Source organism: Pongo abelii, chromosome 10, assembly GCF_028885655.2.
Source record: "Pongo abelii isolate AG06213 chromosome 10, NHGRI_mPonAbe1-v2.0_pri, whole genome shotgun sequence".
NCBI classification, from domain to species: domain Eukaryota; kingdom Metazoa; phylum Chordata; class Mammalia; order Primates; family Hominidae; genus Pongo; species Pongo abelii.
The window spans coordinates 103,613,475-103,633,955 of NC_071995.2; the positions used below are offsets into that span (position 1 = coordinate 103,613,475).

At 39.2% G+C, this 20,481-nt stretch overlaps 1 pseudogene; it reads right to left on the reverse strand.

Moving 5' to 3' along the window:
• Window positions 1–15,430: 15,430 nt before the first annotated feature.
• On the reverse strand, window positions 15,431–16,770 carry LOC100458949 (keratin, type I cytoskeletal 18-like; annotated as a pseudogene).
• Window positions 16,771–20,481: the final 3,711 nt, after the last annotated feature.

The following is a 20,481-nucleotide window of genomic DNA, read 5'->3' on the forward strand; positions in this document are numbered from 1 at the left end:
TCAGCCTGGCCAACATGGTGAAACCCTATCTCTACTAAAAATACAAAAATTAGCCAGGCGTGGTGGCGTGAACCTGTAGTCTTGGCTACTCAGGAGGCTGAGGTATGAGAATCGCTTGAACCTGGGAGGTGGAGGTTGCAGTGAGCCATGATCGTGCCACTGCACTCCAGCCTGGGCATCAGAGCGAGACTCCATCTCAAATACAAAAACAAAAACCTGAGCAGAAGCAAAGGGAATCTAATATTTACTATGTGTGAGACACTTCGCACAGATGATTTTCTTTAATCCTGACACTCTATAAAATGATATTATAATCCCATTTTACATACGAGGAAACTGAGGGTTAAATCCTTGCTCAAAGTTACTCAAATTCCCAAGTCCTACCTCAGACCCATTAAATAAGAATCTCTATGGGTATTTCTGGTGATTACTGAGGCTCAAGAACCACCATGTGGCCTACTTAAAAGTGGTCCCGCAAACCATATACATGCCCATAAAGAAAAAGAACTAGAGAAAAACCATCATTCGGGGGACATGCAGCCCATGCAGCCAATGTTCCAGACACATGTGCTAGTTTCTGCCCCTACCCCCATTATCAGTGCCCTTCCTGGGAATCTCTGCAATACTCATTTGTTCATTCATTCAACAAGTAGCTATTGTGGGCCTCTTTTGTGCCAAATATAAATCATCATTCATCCATTTATAAATATTTTTTGAGCACTTAGCTAAATGCCATGCTTTGTCCTATGCTCTGGGAATACAGTATTGAACAACATAAAGGAATGCCTGCCTTACAAAGTACATGTTCAAACGGGGAAAGACAATAAACAACTAATAAACAAATAAGCAAATATATATATCTAGGTATATGGTGATAACTACTATGAAAAGAAATAGAGTTAAAGAGTTAGAGAGTTTGGGGGCAGGGGTGGGGAAGGTGTAGAGAGGAGCGGGGACTGTTTTATATAAACTAATCCAGGGAGACCTTGATGGCTTGAACAAAAAGGAGAGAGGGAGCAGTAATAATACCTGGGGAAAGTACAGCAAGCACAAAGGTCCTAAGACAGGAGTGTGTATGTTGTGTTCAGGAGACAACAAGGAGTCTCCTGTGTCTGTAGTGAAGTAATCAAGTGGTTGAGATGAAGCAAAATTAAATTTGCAGGCTAGGTGTGTGGCTCTGGCCAGTAATCCCAACACATTGGGAGGCCGAGGTGGGCGGATCACTTGAGGTCAGGAATTCGAGACCAGCCTGGCCAACATGGTGAAACCCCGTTTCTACCAAAAATACAAAAATTAGCCGAGCCTGGTGGTGTGCGCCTGTAGTCCCAGCTACTCAGGAGGCATGAGAATCACTTGAGCCTGGGAGGCGGAAGTTGCAGTGAGCCAAGATTGCACCACTGCTCTCCAGCCTGGGCAACAGAGCGAGACTCTGGGGGAAAAAAAGAAAAAATTAGATTTGCAGATGCAGTCAGAGAAGTGGCTAGGGGCAGGGCTTGCAGGCCATTGGCTTTGACTCCGAGCAAGGTGAGGGCCACTAAAAGGATCTCAGTGGAAGTGGCCCACTCTGACTTAGATTTCAGTGGGATCACTGTGGAGAGCCAAGTGCGGAAGCCAGGGCGGAAGCAGGAAGACCCCTGAGGAGGCTTTTGTAATAATCCCGATGAGAGGGATGGTAGCCCAGCCCAAGGTGGGCACAGAGGAAAAGCACTGGACTCTGATACATTTGTTTGAGAGTAGAGCTGAAATACAGGATTTCCTAATGGATTAAATGTAGAGTTTAAGAGGAAGAGAGGAGTTAAAGATGCCTCCAAGGTTTTTGGCTCAAGCAGCTAGAAGAATGGAATTCCCATTTGCTTCAGTGGAAACGACTGTGAGAATAAAGTCTTGAGGCAGGTATGAGATCACCTAGTGGGGTTTACTGTTCTAACCGCCTTGTCTCTATGAACTCCTTCAGTACTCACGACAACTCTCTAAGATAGGTACTGTTTTCATTCCTGTTTTATAGATGCGGAATTGAGGCTTTACCCTACAATGTGCCTCAGATTCCACGTCTGTAAAATGAGAATAGTACTCCGGAGTTTACAGTTGCATTGCCTATCGGGGAAGCCAGACAATTAGATAAGCAATATAATAATCTACAGTTATTGTAGGGAAAGTCTGAGGAGCTATAGTTACACAAAGCAGAAGCATCTTTCCAAGTTTGGGGGTGGGGGCAGAAAAACATCAGGGAAGACTTCTAAGAGGATGTAATATTAGACTAAAAGCTAAAGAATCAATAGTCATGCTGCTGCGGTTTGAATGTGTCCCCCAAAGCTCATGTGTTGGCAGATTAATTCCTGATACAACAGTGTTGAGAAGTGGGTGATTAAGAGATGATTAGGTCATGAGAGTGCTGCCCTCCTGAAAAGATTAATGTTATCTTGGGAGTGGGCTCATTATCACGAGAGTGGGTTTGTTATAAAACTGAGTTCCGCCTTCTCTTACATGCATGCTTGCTTTCTCTCTCTTTTTCACACACACACATATGTGTGCACACGCACACACACACACACACCCCTTTGCGATGCCTTCTGCCATTTTATGAAGCGCCAAGAAGGCCATCGCCAGATACAGCCCCTCAATCTCAGACTTTCCAGCCTCCAGAACTGTGAGCCAAATAAATTTCTGTTTGTTATAAATTACCCAGTCTGTGATAATCTGTTACAGCAACTTAAAACAAACTAAGACACGTGCTAAGAGAAATTTTAGGACTAGGGATAAGAAAAGAAGGAAAGAGTATTCCAGGAAGAGGGAACTGCTTGTACAGAAAAAAAAGAGGGGCGATTTTTAGTAATTGAAAGGATTTCAGTGTAATGTTTGTACTCTCTCAGAGCACCTTATTGATTGGTCCCTGCTGAGAGTTTTTCTCCACAAAGTACATGGTAATGCTGAGGCAGGCTAGGTAGTCAAGGAAACGACCATGTTCTTGGAACGCAGCAACCATGGTGACCATACAGCCAACACAGTAAGCCTCAGTATTCGCATTGGAATTGAGTTCATTGAAGCAAAGCTATCTGCAGTAGGGACTTTGCCTTCTAAAGAGCATGCACATTTTGATTTTACCTGTCCTCAAACTGACCCTTGGCTCAGTATAATAGTAAAAAACACACCCCTGGGTGGAGATTTAAGATGCTAATGAGACATGTGACATATGAACAAGCATGAACAGCTACTGTGCATGTGCACCCAGAAGACCACCCAGAACATGCTTACTAGTAACACTTCTTCCAACCTCCTTATGAATAACCATGTAAGACTGGGAGTTTCTCCAGCAATAATCAACGCTGCCCCACCCTTACAAGCAGCCCACCCTGAATTCTCTCTCTTGGGATGTGCTGTCTATTCTGCATGTAACTTTCAAAATATTCTTTTTCTTTTGCAAGAAATTACTCTATGCCATGCGTCTCCTGTTTAAATTCTTTTAAACTAAGAAGACAAGAAATGAGGTTTCAAAACAGTTGTCAACAGTGCTTCAAGGGATTTCTATTTCTGCTGTCTTTACAATGTATCTCTGAGAAGGCAGAAGTCCACTGTCCTTGAATGCTCACTGGGTCCCTGTTGTTCCTCAACCATGCCCATGAGTTCCTGCCTCCAGACTTTAGACTTGCTGTTCTCTTTAACTAGGACATTCTATTCTCCCAGAAATCTTCCCGGATCCACACCCACCACGTGGATTTAAGGGTCTCAGTCCTCTTTGTTTCCATAACAGCCATTGAATAATATGATCAACTCTTAAAAATACCAAATCATAAAGGTTTGCTTATCTGTCCATTTCTCTACTAGGTTATCAACAGCTTCTTTATATCTCAGGCTAGCATAATGTTGTTAGCCCTAAGTGAATGCTCAATAACTTTCCCCCTGCAATCAATGAATGGATACATTTAAATTTATCTCTCTTTACCATTAGTGGTGCTGCTACTGGCATTTTGATTTTCTATTCTGATTCTAGCAGAATTATTAATTTATTTTAAAATCTTAATTGTATATTACAGTATCTTGGCTTTCTTAACCTGATTTTGTTAGGTTTTTGCCAGGAGACAGGATTTCCACAACACTGGGATGTTGAAGGCTAAGATATTTTTCAGGAACATATAGGCATTGACTGCTCTTCTGAGGGATGAGGGTGTGCCCTTCCCTACACTGTTCGGTTTAAGGACTATGGAAACTCAATATCTGTTACCATTCCGTTAAATGGAGGCTCATCTATACACAAAAAGACTTGCATAAAACTGCCGATAGCAGCTTTATCATAGTAGTACAAAACTGGAAAGAATTCAAAAGCTCATCAACAGGAGAATGAAAAAACTAACTTGGGTATATTCATCCAATGCAATACTACTCAGTAATAAAATGAAACAAATTATGGATATGCTAAACAAAATTGTGAATCTCACTAACATTATTCTGAAAGAGAGAAGGCCCTGATAGAAAAAAAAAAAATACTAGGCTTCTGTACCAAATTATTCACAAACTTAGTAGCTTAAAGTAACACAAATTTGTTATCTTACAACTTGGTAGGGTAGAAGTTCTAATACATGTCTCATTGCACTAGAATCAAGGTGTCAGCAGGGCTGCATTCCTTGTAGAGGTTCTAAGGGAGAACTTTATTCCAGCTTCTAGAGGCCACTCACATTCCTTGGCTTGTGGCCCCTTTTCTACCTCTTCAAAGACAGCAATGTATTAGGTTGGTGCAAAAGTAATTGCGGTTTATGCCATTACTTTCAAAGGCAAAAGCCGCAATTACTTTTGCACCAGCCTAGTAGCATTTCTGAGCCGGCTTCCATCCTCACATCTTTCTCTGCCTCTCTTTTTCTGCCTCCCTCTTCCACTTTTAAGGGTCCTTGTGATTATATTGAACCCACCCAGATAATCCAGGAATCTTTATTTTAAAGCCATTATCAAACTTAATTTCATCTGTAACGTTAATTCCCTCTTGTCCTGTAACCTAACAGGTTCCAGGAATCAGGACAGGTACTCATTTGGGGATTGTAGGGAGCATTATTATGCCAACCACACTGTGTGATTTCATTAAGTTTTTAGAGAAGGCAAAACTCAGCTGTGGTTTTAAAAAAAAAAAAAAAAGAAGAAGAAGAAAGAGGAAAGAAGAAGAGAAAAAAGAGACTAGGAGAAGGGAGTGGGGAGGGGCAAGGGGAAGGAGAAAGAGGAGAAAAAGAAAGGTAATTGCCTTTAGGTGGGAGGAAATTGACTAGAAAGGCACATGAGGGAACTTTCTGGGGTATTGGAAATTTTCTGTATCTTTAGAGGCATGTGGGTTAAACCTGCATATGGATTTATCAAAACTCATCAAATTTTACATGTAAGATTTGTGCAATTCATTGTATGTAAATTATACCTGTAAAAAAAGAGAACTGTAAACAAATCTTGATCTCTAGATTTGCTTTTCATAGTGCTATGTGTGAGCAGGTCTGAAACTAGTTTCTGAGTATGCTGAATGAAAGTAAGGTTTCCATTGGTGTGCTGCTAAACTGTCTCTCTGGGGGAAAAAAAAAAAAAGAACACACACATACACACACCTTAATTTGTAGCATTTGCTAATTGCTATGTTGTAAATAGCCCCATAGCTGATTTGAAAACCAGCTCACAAAATTATAAATCTTTAGTAATCAGCCCTATGAGCTGATTCAAACTGGCATACCACTGCAGGTTTCTCATCGTTTAAGTTTTAAAATATGCATAAATAGATACAGAAATATAGATCTATGAGAAGATGAGTGTGTGTGTGTGTGTGTGTGTGTGTGTGCATGTGTGTATCTGTCTGTCTCCTTGTCCTCTGCAATGAGAGGACCTAAAAGCTGGGACATATTGGTAGCAGGTGCACATTTCGCTTCCAGATGTATCTTTCTACATACCATTCTCCACTTGAAAAGGAACCAGTGTTCCTTGGGGAAAAGGCTAGTTCCAGGGCTGGAGTATAATAGAAAAGTACAAAAGGAGCTTGAAATAATGGATTGCACCAGAAATTAAGGAAGTGCTTAAAAAATGATGGACGTTGGCCAGGTGCGGTGGCTCATGCCTGTCATCCCAGCACTTTGGGAGGCCGAGGAGGGCGGATCACTTGAGGTCAGGAATTCAAGACCAGTCTGGCCAACATAGAGAAACCCCAGCTCTACTAAAAATACAAAAATTAGCTGAGCGAGGTGGTGGTGTGTCTGTAATCCCAGCTACCCAGGAGGCTGAATCAGGAGAATCACTTGAACCCAGGAGGCGGAGGTTGCAGTAAGCCAAGATTGTGCCACTGCACTCCAGCCTGGGTGAGAGAGCAAGACTCTGTCTCAAAAAAGAAAAACAAAAAGAAAGAATGATGGACATATATAAAAAGGATATTTGCATACTGAACAAGTTCTACTTGGACAATTTTAGTATCAAGTATAATAAAATTACTGTTATATCAAATGTAATAGTAATGGACTAAAGCTCATTAAATAAAGATACATGTGTCAAAACTGATATAAATAAATAAATAAGTAAATGGGAGAACAGAAAGCTCTGCCTCACAGTAGAATATCAACTAATACATAAAGAACAAATAAAAGCATTAGAAAATTGTTAGTAGACAGAAAAATTCAGGAGTGAAAGTTTGGTAAGGGACAGGATGTTGACATATATCCCCACAAATACTTGTTAATTACAAAGAGGAAAGTAGTAATTCCTTACTACGTTCTTTCTTTCTTTCTTTCTTTTTTTTGAGATGGAGTCTTGCTCTGTCGCCCAGGCTGGAGTGCAGTTGTGTGATCTCGGCTCACTGCAACCTCCACCTCCCGGGTTGAAGCAATTCTCCTGCCTCAGCCCTTCTGAGTACCTGGGATTACAGGAGCGTGCCACCACGCCCAACTAATTTTTTTTTTGTATTTTTAGTAGAGACAGGATTTCACCACATTGGTCAGGCTGGTCTCAAACTCCTGACCTCATGATCCACCCACCTTGGCCTCCGAAAGTGCTGGGATTACAGATGTGAGCCATTGCGCCCGGCCATTCCTTACTACTTCCAGGGTGATTTGTAATAATCACCCTTACCCATGTGATTAAAGTTAACATCACCAGTAAGGTTCACCCTTCAAGTTCAAGGGTGATTAGTAGTAATCACCCCTACCCATGTGATTAAAGTTAACATCACCAGTAATGAGACAAATCTACATCATGGGCCTCCTGGTATGATACAGTGAGAAAGATCCAGTATCACTTCTGTGGTATTCTTGGCAAAAAAGTATAATCTGAATCTAATCCTGAGGAAACAGCAGACAGACCTAAACTGGGGGACATTCTAAAAATTCTGTAGCCTATCCTCTTAAAAAATGTCAAAGCCCCAACAGACAAAAATGACTGAGGCACTGTCACAGATTGATGAGAGAAAACTGAGTGCAATGCATGATGTTATGTTGGATCCTGTACTCGGAAAAAAAAATGAAGCTATACATGATGTTATTGAGACAATTGAAATTTAGAAACACACACTAGATTCCATAGTAGTACTATATGTTAAATGTTCTGCTTTTGATCATTGTTCTCTAGGTATATGAGAATATTGTTGTACTTAGAATTTATACACTGAAGTATTTAGGGATAAATAGGCATAAAGTCTACAACTTGCCCTTGAATTTTTTTTTTTTTAAGTTTGGAAGTAGGAAGAAAGAGAAAGAACGAGATGTGATAAAGCAAAAAAATGGAGCACAATGTACCCATTTTTTAATCTATGTAAAAGGTATACAGGAGTTATACTCCTGTTGCAACTTGTTTGTAAATTTGAAATTATATCAGAATAAAAAGGTACAAAATAGGGTACCTGTAGTGCCAGCTGCTGAGAAGTTTGAGGTTACTGTGAGCTATCATCGTGCCACTGCACCAGCCAGGGCAACAGAGCAAGACTCCATCTCTAAAAAAAAAAAAAAAAAAAACTTAAAAAAAAAAGTGGGATAGGCACATAGCAAGCTACTTTGGCAGGGCAGAGAGGTAAAAGCCCTAGAAAGGTAAAAGCCAATGCGAAGAGGTAAAAGTCCTACAAAGATATGCCCTTTCTGGTCCTGTTCTCTGTAGCCACCCCTTTTTCCCATATTCCCTGTATTCTTGGCTAAATAAATCAGGAACTGATAGGCAGTGTGTAGGTGGTGTGTTTGGGCAGCTTCAAAGGGAAAGACAGCTATTGTGACTATATGAAAGTATTCATTTTGAAATAATTGAGACCTCTCTGTCCCAGAGAGCAACTAGGGGCCCTGTAACGGTTTGTAATCAGAATATGTAAACTTGCAAAATGTTCTTAACATGAAATAGATAAAAAAGAGGTAGTGTAGGATGAGGAAAAAGGAACAGTACAAACTGTACACAATTTACTTATGTAGAAAAGAAAGTTTCCTTGCAGTCCTCTCCCATTATTTAATTCTTCTATGTAGCCTCTTTTCTGATAGTTTCTATCAGATTCTACACCTGTCATAAAACAAATCATCAGAATGCATAGACATCGGCCTAATTATTCCTATGTCTCCTAAATACTTTTGAGGAAATGCTAGTGACCTAGCCTGATATACTTTGTTTTGCTAGAACAAGATCCTGGAGAAGAACTACACAGGAATAAAAATAACTAAAATTGATTAAAATGGAACAAATATTGTTGATCAAAAAACAATGAATTATATAATAGGAAATTCTTCTCCCCTGCTATAAATCTGAATCTTTGTGTCCCCCCCACCTCAGATTCATATATTGAGACCTAACCCCCAAGGTGATAGTATTAAGAGATGAGGCCTTTGGGAGGTGATTAGGCCATGAGGGCTCTGTCCTCAAGAATGGGATTAGTGTCCTTATATAAGAGGCCTAAGGGAGCTTGTTCACCCCTTCTGCCATGTGAAGACTTAGCAAGAAGGCACCATCTTTGAAGCAGAGAGTGAGCCCTTACCAGACATTAACTGCTGGCACCTTCCTAGCCTCCATCACTGTGAGCAATACAGTTCTATTGTTTATAAATTGCCCAGTCCAGCGTATTTTGTTACAGCAGCTTGAACAGAGTAACACATTCCCCCTGACCAGGTGCTGTTGCTCAGGCCTATAAACCCAGCACTTTGGGAAGCCGAGGCAGGAGGATCTGTAGAGGCCAGGAGTTCATGACCAGTCTGGGCAACATAGTGAGACCTCATCTCTACAAAAAAAATTTAAAAAATTAGCCAGGCATGGTGGTATGCAGCTGTTGTCCCAGCCACCCGGGAGGCTGAGGCAGGAGGATTGCTTGAACCTAGGAGTTCAAGGCTTCAGTGAGCCATAATCACACCATTGCACTCCAGCAGCCTGGGCAACAGAGCAAGACTCTCAAAAAGACACTGCCCACCCACCTCCCTGTGCACATTTTCACCCTTTGTTACTAAGTTGTCATTTCTGATTCATTGATATTTAGCACAATTGAACACCAGTCTTTTTTATGCCATGCCATGGGTGAAATTTTGAGGAAGAAATGATGCCCTACGCTATGTTCAAAATTCAACACTTAAAAAACTAATTTAAAAATTCCAGCACATGAGGCAGAGAATCAAGCTAAGTCCAGTTTAAGATGGCTAATCTTCAGAATAGTAGTCTACTAGAAATAAAATCCTGCTTCTCCACCAGTGGAAATATTATGTTGCTGGAAATCAAAGCATTCCTTTGACACAAATGTTTTATTTTATCCATACGATCAAAATAGGTTAAGAGCTAACCAAAATAAATGATTTGCACTATAATTACACCATAATATTCAGCATTAATATACATGTATCTAGAGATAAAATAGTTTTAATTGGCAAAATTAGGTAATTAAATTAAATAGATAATTGTTCCTAAGGGCCAGGTAATAGCAATTTGAAAACTTACCAGCCTAAATACTCAGTTTGGATAGTCTCCTGAAGATAAAAACTGAAGCTGAAAGATGAAAAATGACCTTTTAGAAAAACCTCAAAATTATCAACCCAGAATTACACATTGCAAATATTATTGTCTGTAGTAGACCTGTGGGTGCCTCCCTGATTTCCTTGCATCCTCCCCTAAAGCTACAGCTCTGCCTTCTGGGTGGGATTGGTCCCGTCCCCCGGCCAGCTGCAGGCGTGGGACCTGATTCAGAAAATTCCACTTCCCTTGTCTCAGCTAGTTTGGGCCTATGACTCAAGTTTGTTACTTTGACATTTTAACTTTTAAATGCCAATCTTATTTTACCTCATTTCCCTCAATTTCCTGAAAAAAGTTTCAATTTTTTTTTTCAAAAAGAAACTCAGGAGTTTATACACATATTGCCAGTTCAAATTTAAGATTACAGGAGTGGGGCAGTTACTGATTTTTTTTTTTTTTCTTGTACAAAAAATCTGAGATCTGGCGAGGCGCGGTGGCTCACGTCTGTAATGCCAGCACTTTGGGAGGCCTAGGCGAACGGATTGCTTGAGCTCAGGAGTTCGAGACCAGCCTGGGCAACATGGTGAAACCCTGTCTCTACCAAAAATACAAAAAATATTAGGAGTGGTGGCACATACCTGTAATCCTAGCTACTTAGGAGGCTGAGGTGGGAGGATTGCTTGAGTTGGGGAGGTGGAGGTTGCAGTGAGCCAAGATTGTGCCACTGCACTTCAGCCTGAGCCACAGAGTGAGACCCCATCTCAAAAAGCAAACAAAATCCAAAACAAAATCTGAGATCCAAATATTAACATAATTACTTATTTGCTTTATCTAAGAATATCTATATAGCAGTTTTTAAATAACCATACCAATAATACTACTAAAAATTAAGATGATTCAATTCATTGTAACAGCCAATCAGCAATAAGGTCCAGGTTCAGTTTCATATGATTAGAGCTTGCCCATAATAATGACTGTAACATACATGTAAATCAACCAACAAATTTCTTATATTTATATTCTTTTTAAATATCTTAAAATGTTTAACAGTTATCTTTTTTTTCATATCATTTTCCTGTACCAGAAGCAGCTCCCTTCCCCCTGCATTGCTCTTCTTGTTCAGAGCCTGTCTTGTGGCTATTGTCTTATCTTTTTATACAAACTTTATAATCCATTTTCTCACTCAAAGGGAAAAAGTACCTGATGAGATTCTTATTAGCTTTGTGCCAAGATCATGCTACTGCACCCCAGCCCTGGAGACAGAATGAGACCCTGTCTCAAAAATAATAATAGTAAAATTAGCTTTTTTTGCAGTTTTTTTTACCATTTCTTTTCAATCCAAAGATTGCTTAGAAATATGTTTTTACAGTTTTAGGTAGAAGAGACTTTTATTAAAAAGTCACTATTTTAAAATTATATTTAATTGTGGTCACAGAATATAACATATCATTTGTATTTTTGGAATTCATTGAGATTTTCTTTGTGGCCTATGATATTTCAATTTTGTGAATACTCCATGTGACTTCAGAAGAAAGTTTAATCTCTATTATCAGGGTTCAGTGTTCAATATATATTTACTAGATCTACTTTATCAATGATTTTATTTAGCTCCTCTAAATCCATACTAATTTTTTTGTCTAACTGGGTCTATTCTTTTCTGAGAAATGGTATTAAACTTCCAATTATTAGAGTTTTTGCTTATGTCTCTTTTTATTCCTTTTACTTTCTGCTTTTTAATGGTTGTTGCTGTGTTATTAGGCACACGAATATGAATGATGGTTTTCTTGTTTAGATCGTGTCATTTAGCATCATAATGTGACTTTTTGTCTCTTTTTGAATTTTTGCTTGTCTAATAACAAAATTGTACTCCACTTTGTTTTTACTTGCATATGCCTGGTTTATATGTAATCACCCTCTTATTTTTACTATTTTATCTTTTATTTTAGATGAGAGTTTTGCTCTTGTCGCCCAGACTGGAGTATAATGGTGCGATCTGGGCTCACTGAAACTTCTGCCTCCCGGATTCAAGCAATTCTACTGCTTCAGCCTCCTGAGTAGCTGGGGATTATTGATGCGCACCACCATGCCCAGCAATTTTTTTTTCTTGTATTTTTAGTAGAGATGGGGTTTCACCATGTTGGCCAGGCTGGTCTTGAACTCCTGACCTCAGGTGATCTGCTCACCATGGCTTCCCAAAGTGCTGGGATTACAGGTGTGAGTCACCGTGCCCAGCCTAGATAAGTCATTTCTATCCAGCATAGAATTGAATTTCGACTACTTATCCAATCTGAAAATTCTTTTTCTCTTATAAATGAGTTAAGCCTATTAAGTATTGCAGGTAGTAATACAATTGATATGCTTCATCTCAGTTTTGTTTTTATAAATCATATGAAGTCTTTCCTATGAAGTCTGTTTTATTTGCTCTCCTTTTTCTGTTTTTGTGTATTTTAGTATCTAGGAAGATTTGTATTTTGTTCTAATAACTTTATATGATACTATTCAGACTACTCTTATTTTGATATTGTCCTTTATCTTCCTACTATCAATGGTATTAAAATTAGCTAGTAACCTCCTCTTTTCTGTCTCCCTTTGTCCCGAACACCTAATGTAACATACTTTTTATTTCATCTTTTAAAAGCAATATTTTTTCTTCTCAGATAGTTTCAGCCTTCTCCCCATTTTTGATTTTTATATTATATCTACAGTATCAATACCTATAAAAATTAAATACTTTTTTTTTTTTGAGATGGAGTCTCACTCTGTCACTGAGCAGTGGCACTGTGTCGGCTCACTGCAACCTCCGTCTCCTGGGTTCAAGCAATTCTCCTGCCTCAGCCTCCCGAGTATCTGGGATTACAGGCGCCCACCACCACACCTGGCTAGTTTTTATATTTTTAGTAGAGATGGGGTTTCACCATTCTGGCCAGGCTGGTCTTAAACTCCTGACCTCAGGTGATCCACCCGCCTTGCCCTCCCAAAGTGCTGGGATTACAGGCATGAGCCACCATGCCCGGCCAATTAAACACTATTCTTTCAAACTTATTCCCATTGTTTAGCCTCAATTCTACTGTAAAATGCTCACCACCATAACTGGGTGACTCTGGTTCAAGGTCTTTCAAGAGGTTGCAGTTAAGCTGTTGGTAGAACTGTAGTTTCATCAAAAGGCTCAACCAGGTTTGGCATGGTGGCTCACACCTATAGTCCCAGCACTTTGGGAGGCAGAGGCGGAGGACTGCTTGAGCCCAGGAGTTTGAGACCAGCCTGGGCAGCAATGTGAGACCGCACTTCTACAAAAAATTAAAAAATTAGCCAGGCATAGTTGGCATGTGCCTGTAGTCCCAACTACTGGGGAGGCTGAGGTGGAAGGATCGCTTGAGCCTGGGAGGCAGGAGGTTGCAGTGAGCCGAAATCATGCCACTGCACTCCGCCTGGATGACAGAGTGAGACTGTCTCAAGAAAAAAAAAAAAAGAAAGAAAAATGGCTTCACCAGGTAAGGACCTGCCTCCAAGCTCTCTTACGCGAGAAACTCATACAAGGAACTGACAGGATTCAGTTCCTTGTGGGCATTGAACTGAAAGTCTCAGTTCCGCCTTGGGTATTGACTGGAGGCCAATCTCAGTTCCTTGCCATGTGGAACTCACACAGGGTAACTCACAACACGTCAGCTGGCTTCTCTCAGAGTGACAGAAAGCAGCAAAACAGAAGTCACAGTCTCTTTGTAGTCTAATTTCAGATGTAACACCCCATTACTTTTACTGTATTTTATTCGTTAGGAGCAATTCACTATATTTAGTCCATACTCAAGAGGAGAAGATTACATAAGGACATAAATACCAGGAGATGGGATCCCTGGAGGCTATGCTGGAGACTGTCTGCCATGTGACAAATACCTAGGAATGGAATTTCTGTGTCATAGGGTACACGTACATTCATAAGAAACTGCTAACCTATTTTCCCACGTGGTTATACTATTTCATTTTCCCTCCCACAATGTATGAGAGTTCCCAGTTGTTTCAAGGTTTCTTTATATATATGTATATATATATATACATATAGATATGTATATATGTATATATATGTATTTATTTATGATACTTTAAGTTCTAGGGTACATGTGCACAACGTGCAGGTTTGTTACATATGTATACATGTGCCATGTTGGTGTGCTGCACCCATTAACTCGTCATTTACATTAGGTATATCTCCTAATGCTATCCCTCCCCCCTTCCCCCACCCCACAACAGGCCCCGGTGTGTGATGTTCCCCTTCCTGTGTCCAAGTGTTCTCATTGTGGAAGACAGTGTGGCGATTCCTCAGGAATCTAGAACTAGAAATACCATTTGACCCAGCCATGCCATTACTGGGTATATACCCAAAGGATTATAAATCATGCTGCTATAAAGACATGTGCACACATATGTTTATTCAAGGTTTCTTAACCTTGGCACTATTGATATTTTGACCCAGATAATTCTTTGTTCTGGAAGCTGTCCTTTGCTTTGTAGAATGTATAGCTCCCTGACCTCTATGCATTAGATGCCAGTAGCTCCCTGCTGATTGTGATGCTCAACAATGTCTCCAGGAATTGTCAAATGTCCTTTGGGGCAAAATGACTCACAGCTGAAAACCACTGAATTGCCCCACATCCTAACCAACAAGGTATTTCTAATCTTTTTAGTTTTAGCCATTCTAATAGAAATGTAGTGTTTTTTCACTGTAGCTTTAATTTGCATTTTTATAATGACGAGTGATGTTACACCTCTTTCTATTTGTTTTACATTTGTATGCCTTCTTTGATGAAGTATCTATTGAGCTTTTTTGCCCATTTTTATTGGATCATTTGCCTTCTTAATATTGAATTGTAGTAGTGTTTATATTTTCAGATACAAGTACAGTCATGCATCATTTAACAACGTGGATACATTTTGAGAACTGTGCCGTTAGTTGATTTTATCATGTGAACATCGTAGAGCATACTTGCATAAACCTAGATGCTGTAGCCTACTACACACCTAGGCTATGCCGTGTTGCCTATTGTTCCTAGGCTACAAACCTAGGAGCATGTGCAGCATGTTACTGTACTGAATACTGCAGGCAACTGTAACACAATGGTATTTGTGTATCTAAACATATCTAAACATACAGAAGGTACAGTAAAAAATGGTGTTATAATCATATGAAAACACCTTTGAATATATGGTCCACTGTTGACTGAAATGTTACTGTGTGGTGCATGCCTGTATTTCATTAGATGTAGGTTTTGGAAATATATTCTCCCAGTCTTGGCTTACCTTTTCATTTAGAGTAGCATCTTTCAAGAGCAAAATATTTTAATTTTGCTGGAGAAAATTTATCCATTTTTCTTGTATGATTATAACTTTTATGTCTTGTCTTATTCCATTCAGGCTCCTGTAACAAATTACCATAAACTGGATGGACTATAAAAAATAGAAATTTCTTTTTTTTTTGACCTCTGAACTTTTTATTTTCCTCCTGCTCCCCAAAGGGTACCCTGCTTCTGCTGGATTAATGCCTCAGAACTTTGGTGTCCTTTGTCTCAGACAGCACTTTGCCATCCACTGTCCGGCGGTGGTGGTCTTTTGGATGGTTTGCATGGAGTTGCTGCTGTCCAGGGCATCACCAAGATTGAACTCCTTGCCATCTTCCCCCAGGCAGGGGTAGGTGTCGATCTCAGCCCCTAGCTTGACCTTGATGTTCAGCAGGGCCTCGTACTCCTGGGCCTGGCGCTGTCCCTCTTCCAGGGTCTGTGCCAGCTCTGACTCCAGGTGCAGCAGGATCCCGTTGAGCTGCTCCATCTGCAGGGCGTGGCGGGCCTCCACCTCCCTCAGGCTGTCCTCCAAGCTGGCCTTCAGATTTCTCATGGAATCCAGGTCAACCTCCAAGGACTGGAGTGTACGTCTCAGCTCTGTGAGCGTCATCTCAATAGCTCCAACCTCAGTGGGCTGCGTGGTGACCACTTTGGTGATTTCCTCAATTCTTCTGAGACCAGTATTTGTCCAGCCCCTCCTGGTTCTTCCGAGCCAGCTCGTCATATTGGGCCCAGATGTCTGCCATGATCTTGGCAAGGTCCTGAGATTTGAGGGCATCTACCTCCATAGTCAACCCAGAGCTGGCAATCTGGGCTTGTAGGCCTTTTACTTCCTCTTTGTGGTTCTTCTTTATGAGGAGCAGCTCCTCCTTGAGAGCCTCAATCTCTGTCTCCAGCTGCAGCCGAGTGACATTGGTGTCAACAATGACCTTGCAGAGCCCATGGATGTCATGGGCCATGGCCAGCTCTGTCTCATACTTGACCCTAAAGTCATCAGCAGCAAGACAGACATTTGTCGATCTGCAGAACAATGCAGGCATTGTCCACAGTGTTTGCAAAGATCTGAGCCCTCAGGTCATCGATGATCTTGAAGTAATGGCTCCAGTCTCTGACCTGGGGTCCCTTCTTCTCCAGGTGCTCCCGGATTTTGCTCTCCAGCTTCTGATTCTTGGTCTCCAGGCTCCTCACTCTGTCCAGGTAGGAGTCCAGGCAGTCGTTCAGGCTTTGCATGGTCTCCTTCTCATTCTGGATACCTCCCATTCCTGCCAGACCCCCAGCCATCTCCACGGCCAGGCCCCTGGACTCCATGCAGCCCGGAAGCTGATGAAGCAGGACACAGAGATCCAGGAACCAGAGCCCCTGCTGCCTGCATAGACGCTGGCCGCGCTGCTGACCGGCCAGGTGCCATAGCTGGGTGCCTGGACAGAGCCCAGGGACCAGTAGTTGGTGGAGAAGGTGGAGCGAGTGGTGAAGTTCATGGTGTCCAGGGAGGCAGGCAAGAGGACAGGACTCAGACTTTGCCGATGACCAAAAAATAGAAATTTATTTCTTAGTGTTTCTGGAAGCTGGGAAGTCCAAGATCAAGATACTGGGAGATTTGGTGTCTGGTGAGGAAGAGCTTGCTCTCAGGTTCATAGATGGCCCCTTCTTGCTGCATCCTCACTTGGTGGAAGGGGCAAGATTGCTCTCTGGGGCTTCTTTTATAAGGACAATAATCTCATCCATGAGAGCTCTGTCCTCATGACCTGATCACCTCTAAATTCTCCATCTCTTAGTACCACCACCTTGGCAGTCAGGATTTCAACCTATGAATTTTGAACGGATAATAGCATGTTTTATCTAAGAAAGCTCTGCCTAAATGAAGGTTACAAATATTTTCTCTTTTTTTCTAGAAGTTTTATACTTTTAGCTCAAGTTTGCCTTTCTGATACATTTAGATTTAAATTACATTTGTGGTGTGAGGTAAGAATCAAGGTTCATTATTTTGCATATGGATCCAGTTATTCCAAGACCATTTATTAAAAAGAGTAACTTTTCCCAATTATATTACCTTGATACCTATGTCGAAAATCAATTAACTATATATGTGTGGACCTATTTCTTGGATTTCTATGCTGTTCCACTAGTCTAACAGTCTATCTTTACACCAATACCACTCTGTTTTGACTCGTTATCTTTATAATATGTTCTCAAACCAAACAGTGTTATGTCCTAAAACTTTATTCTTCTCTTTCAGAAATGTTTTCCCTTTTCATTTTCATATAAATGAAAGTTCTTTTCATTTCATATAAATCTTAAATCCAGTTTCTCAATTTTTACAAAACAGCTTGCTGAGATTTTGACTAGACTGCATTGGGCCTATGTATTCATTTGAGGAGAATTGACGTCATAACAGTAATGAGTTTTCTGCCCCATTAACATGGTATACTTCTCTATTTAGCTGTTCTTTAATTTCTTTAACCAAGCTCTTATAGTTTTCACTGTAATCATCTTTCACATAATTTGATAATTCTATCCCTATGTATTTTGTGTTTATATTGTGAATAAAGTTATTTTAATTTCCCATTGCTTGTTGTTAGCATATAGAAAAATGGTTGATTTTGTATATTGACTTCATATCATGCTACCTTCCCATATTTATTTATTTATTCTAATATTTTTTGTAGCTGGATCTTTGGAAAAAATCAATAAAACTAATAAACCTTAGGATTTTCTATATAGATGATAATCTCATTTGTGAATAAAAAGTTATAATCCCTTCTTTCCAATCTTTATGCCTTTTATTCTTTTCCTTGCCTTATTGCAGCAGTAAAGACCTCTAGTTAATTGCTAAGTAGAAGTGGTGAGAGTGGACTTCTTTGCCTTATTCTCAAAATTAGAGGAAAAATATTTATGATGTTAGCTGTTGATTTCTCATAGATGTCCTTTATTGGATTATGGAAATTTCCCTCTACTACTAGTTTGCAGGGAGCTTTTTATCATGAATAGGTATTAAATTTTGTCAAAAGATTTTTTTGCTTCTACTGAGACGGTGACATAGTTTTTTTCACCTCAGTCTGCTATTAGGATAAATCACATAGATAGATTTTCTAAAGTTAAAACAACCTTCCATTTCTTGCATAATTATATTTGGTAACAATATATTATCTTTTTTATGCATAAAGAAATTTACTTACTAAAATTTTGTTAAGAATTTTTGCATCTATGATAAGGAATATTGGTCTATAGTTTTCCCATAATGTCTTTGTCTGATTTTAATATAAAGCTCACCTCATAAAATGAGCTGGGAAGTATAATCATTTCTTTTATTCTCTGGATGAGTTTATGTAGAACCTCTATTATTTCTTTCCTAAAAGTTTCCTTTAACATATCAGTGTTATGGCTGATGTTTTCTTTATGAGAAGATTTTCAAATATGAACTTTTTAATAGAAGATATGGGGCTATTCAGGTTACCTATATTTCTTGAATGAGTTGTAGCAGTTTGTGTCTTGCATAGAATTTATACATGTCATCTAAATTAAAAATCTAATTGCTAAAGTTTTTCAGAATATTCTCTTATCCTTTTGATGTGTGCTAAATTTGTAATAATATTCCTCTTTCATTTTTTTTTTACTGATAATTTGTGTCCTCTCTTTTTTTTTCCTGATTAGTCTGGATACAAGTTTATCAATTTACAGATTTTTTTCCAAATAGTCAGCTTTTTTAAAAAACATTTTTCTATCGTGTTTATTTCTTATTTTACTCTATTCTTTATTATTCTCTTCCTTCTACTTGATTTGAATTTAATTTGCTCCTTTCTTTCTAGTTAATGCTGAAGCTTAGATAAATTTTTGAGACTTTCTTTTTAAATATAAGCATTTAATATTATAAATTTTCCTCTTTGCACTGCTTTTGCTTTATCACACAAACTTTGGTATTTTGTGTTTTCATTTTAATTTTGCTTAAAATATTTTATAACTTCTTTTGTATTTTTTGACTCATGAGTATTTTAGAACTGAATCGTTTAATTTCCAAATATTTGGAGGTTGTCAAAATATCTTTTTGTTATTGATTTCTAGCTTAGTTTAGTTGAGATCAGTTAACTCTGCATTATTTCAGTTATTTTCATGTTTTTTTGACTTGTTTTATGGCCTTGCATATGATCTATGTCATTGATTGCTGTAAACACTTCAAACAATGTATATTCTGCTGTTGCAGTGTCTGTATGTCAATTAGGTTAAGTTGGTAGATAGTAAGTCTTCTTTATACTTATTGGTTTTATGTCTACTTGTTCTATACCAATTTCTGAGAGGAGAGTGTTGAAATCTCCAAAAGTAATATAATATTTGTCTATTTCTCCTTTTAGTTCTATTAGTTTTTGCTGCTTATTTTATAAAGCTCTGTTATTAGGTGCAAACACAATTATTGTTATATCATTATGACAAATGTATCTCTTTATCATTATGAAAAGTCCCTTTTTATCTTTGGTAATATTGTTTTGAAATCTATTTTGTCTGATAGCAACATAGCTACTTCAGCTTTATTTTTGTTTAGTATTTGCGTAGTTTATCTTTTTTAATCACTTCACTTTTAACCTAACTATATCTTTCCAGTTAAAGCAAATTTCTTGCAGAGAGCCTACAGTTGGATTTTGTTTTATCTAGTCTGTCAATTTTTTTGCCTTTACATCTTTGAACAATTGTTATGGTCTGAATATTTGTGTCCTCTCAAAGTTCATATGTTAAAATCCCAACCACCAAGATGATGATATAAGAAGTGGGACCTTTAGGAGGTGATTAGGTCATGAAGGTAGAACCCTTATGAATGAGATGATGCCCTTATAAAGCTGCCTTGTCCCTTCCACCATGTGAGAATGCAGCAAGAAGGGGCCATCTATGAATCAGAGTGTGAGCCCTCACCAGAAACCAAATCTCCTAGTACTTCGGTCTTGCACTTTCCAGCCTCCAGAATTGTGAGAAATACATTTCTTTTATTTATAAGCTACCCAGTTTATGGCATTTTGTTATAGCAGCCCAAATGGAGGAAGACACCAATTAACATCTAATGTCATTACTGAAATGGGTATAGCTTACCTGTACTAGGACATTATTTGTTTTCTATTTACCTCAAATGTTCTTTGTTCCTCTTTATTTTTTATGTTTCTCTCTTTTGGATTAATTGAATATATTCTATGGCACCATTTTTTTTTGGAAATGGAGTCTCACTCTGCTGCCCAGGCTGGAGTACAGTGGCACGATCTTGGCTCAC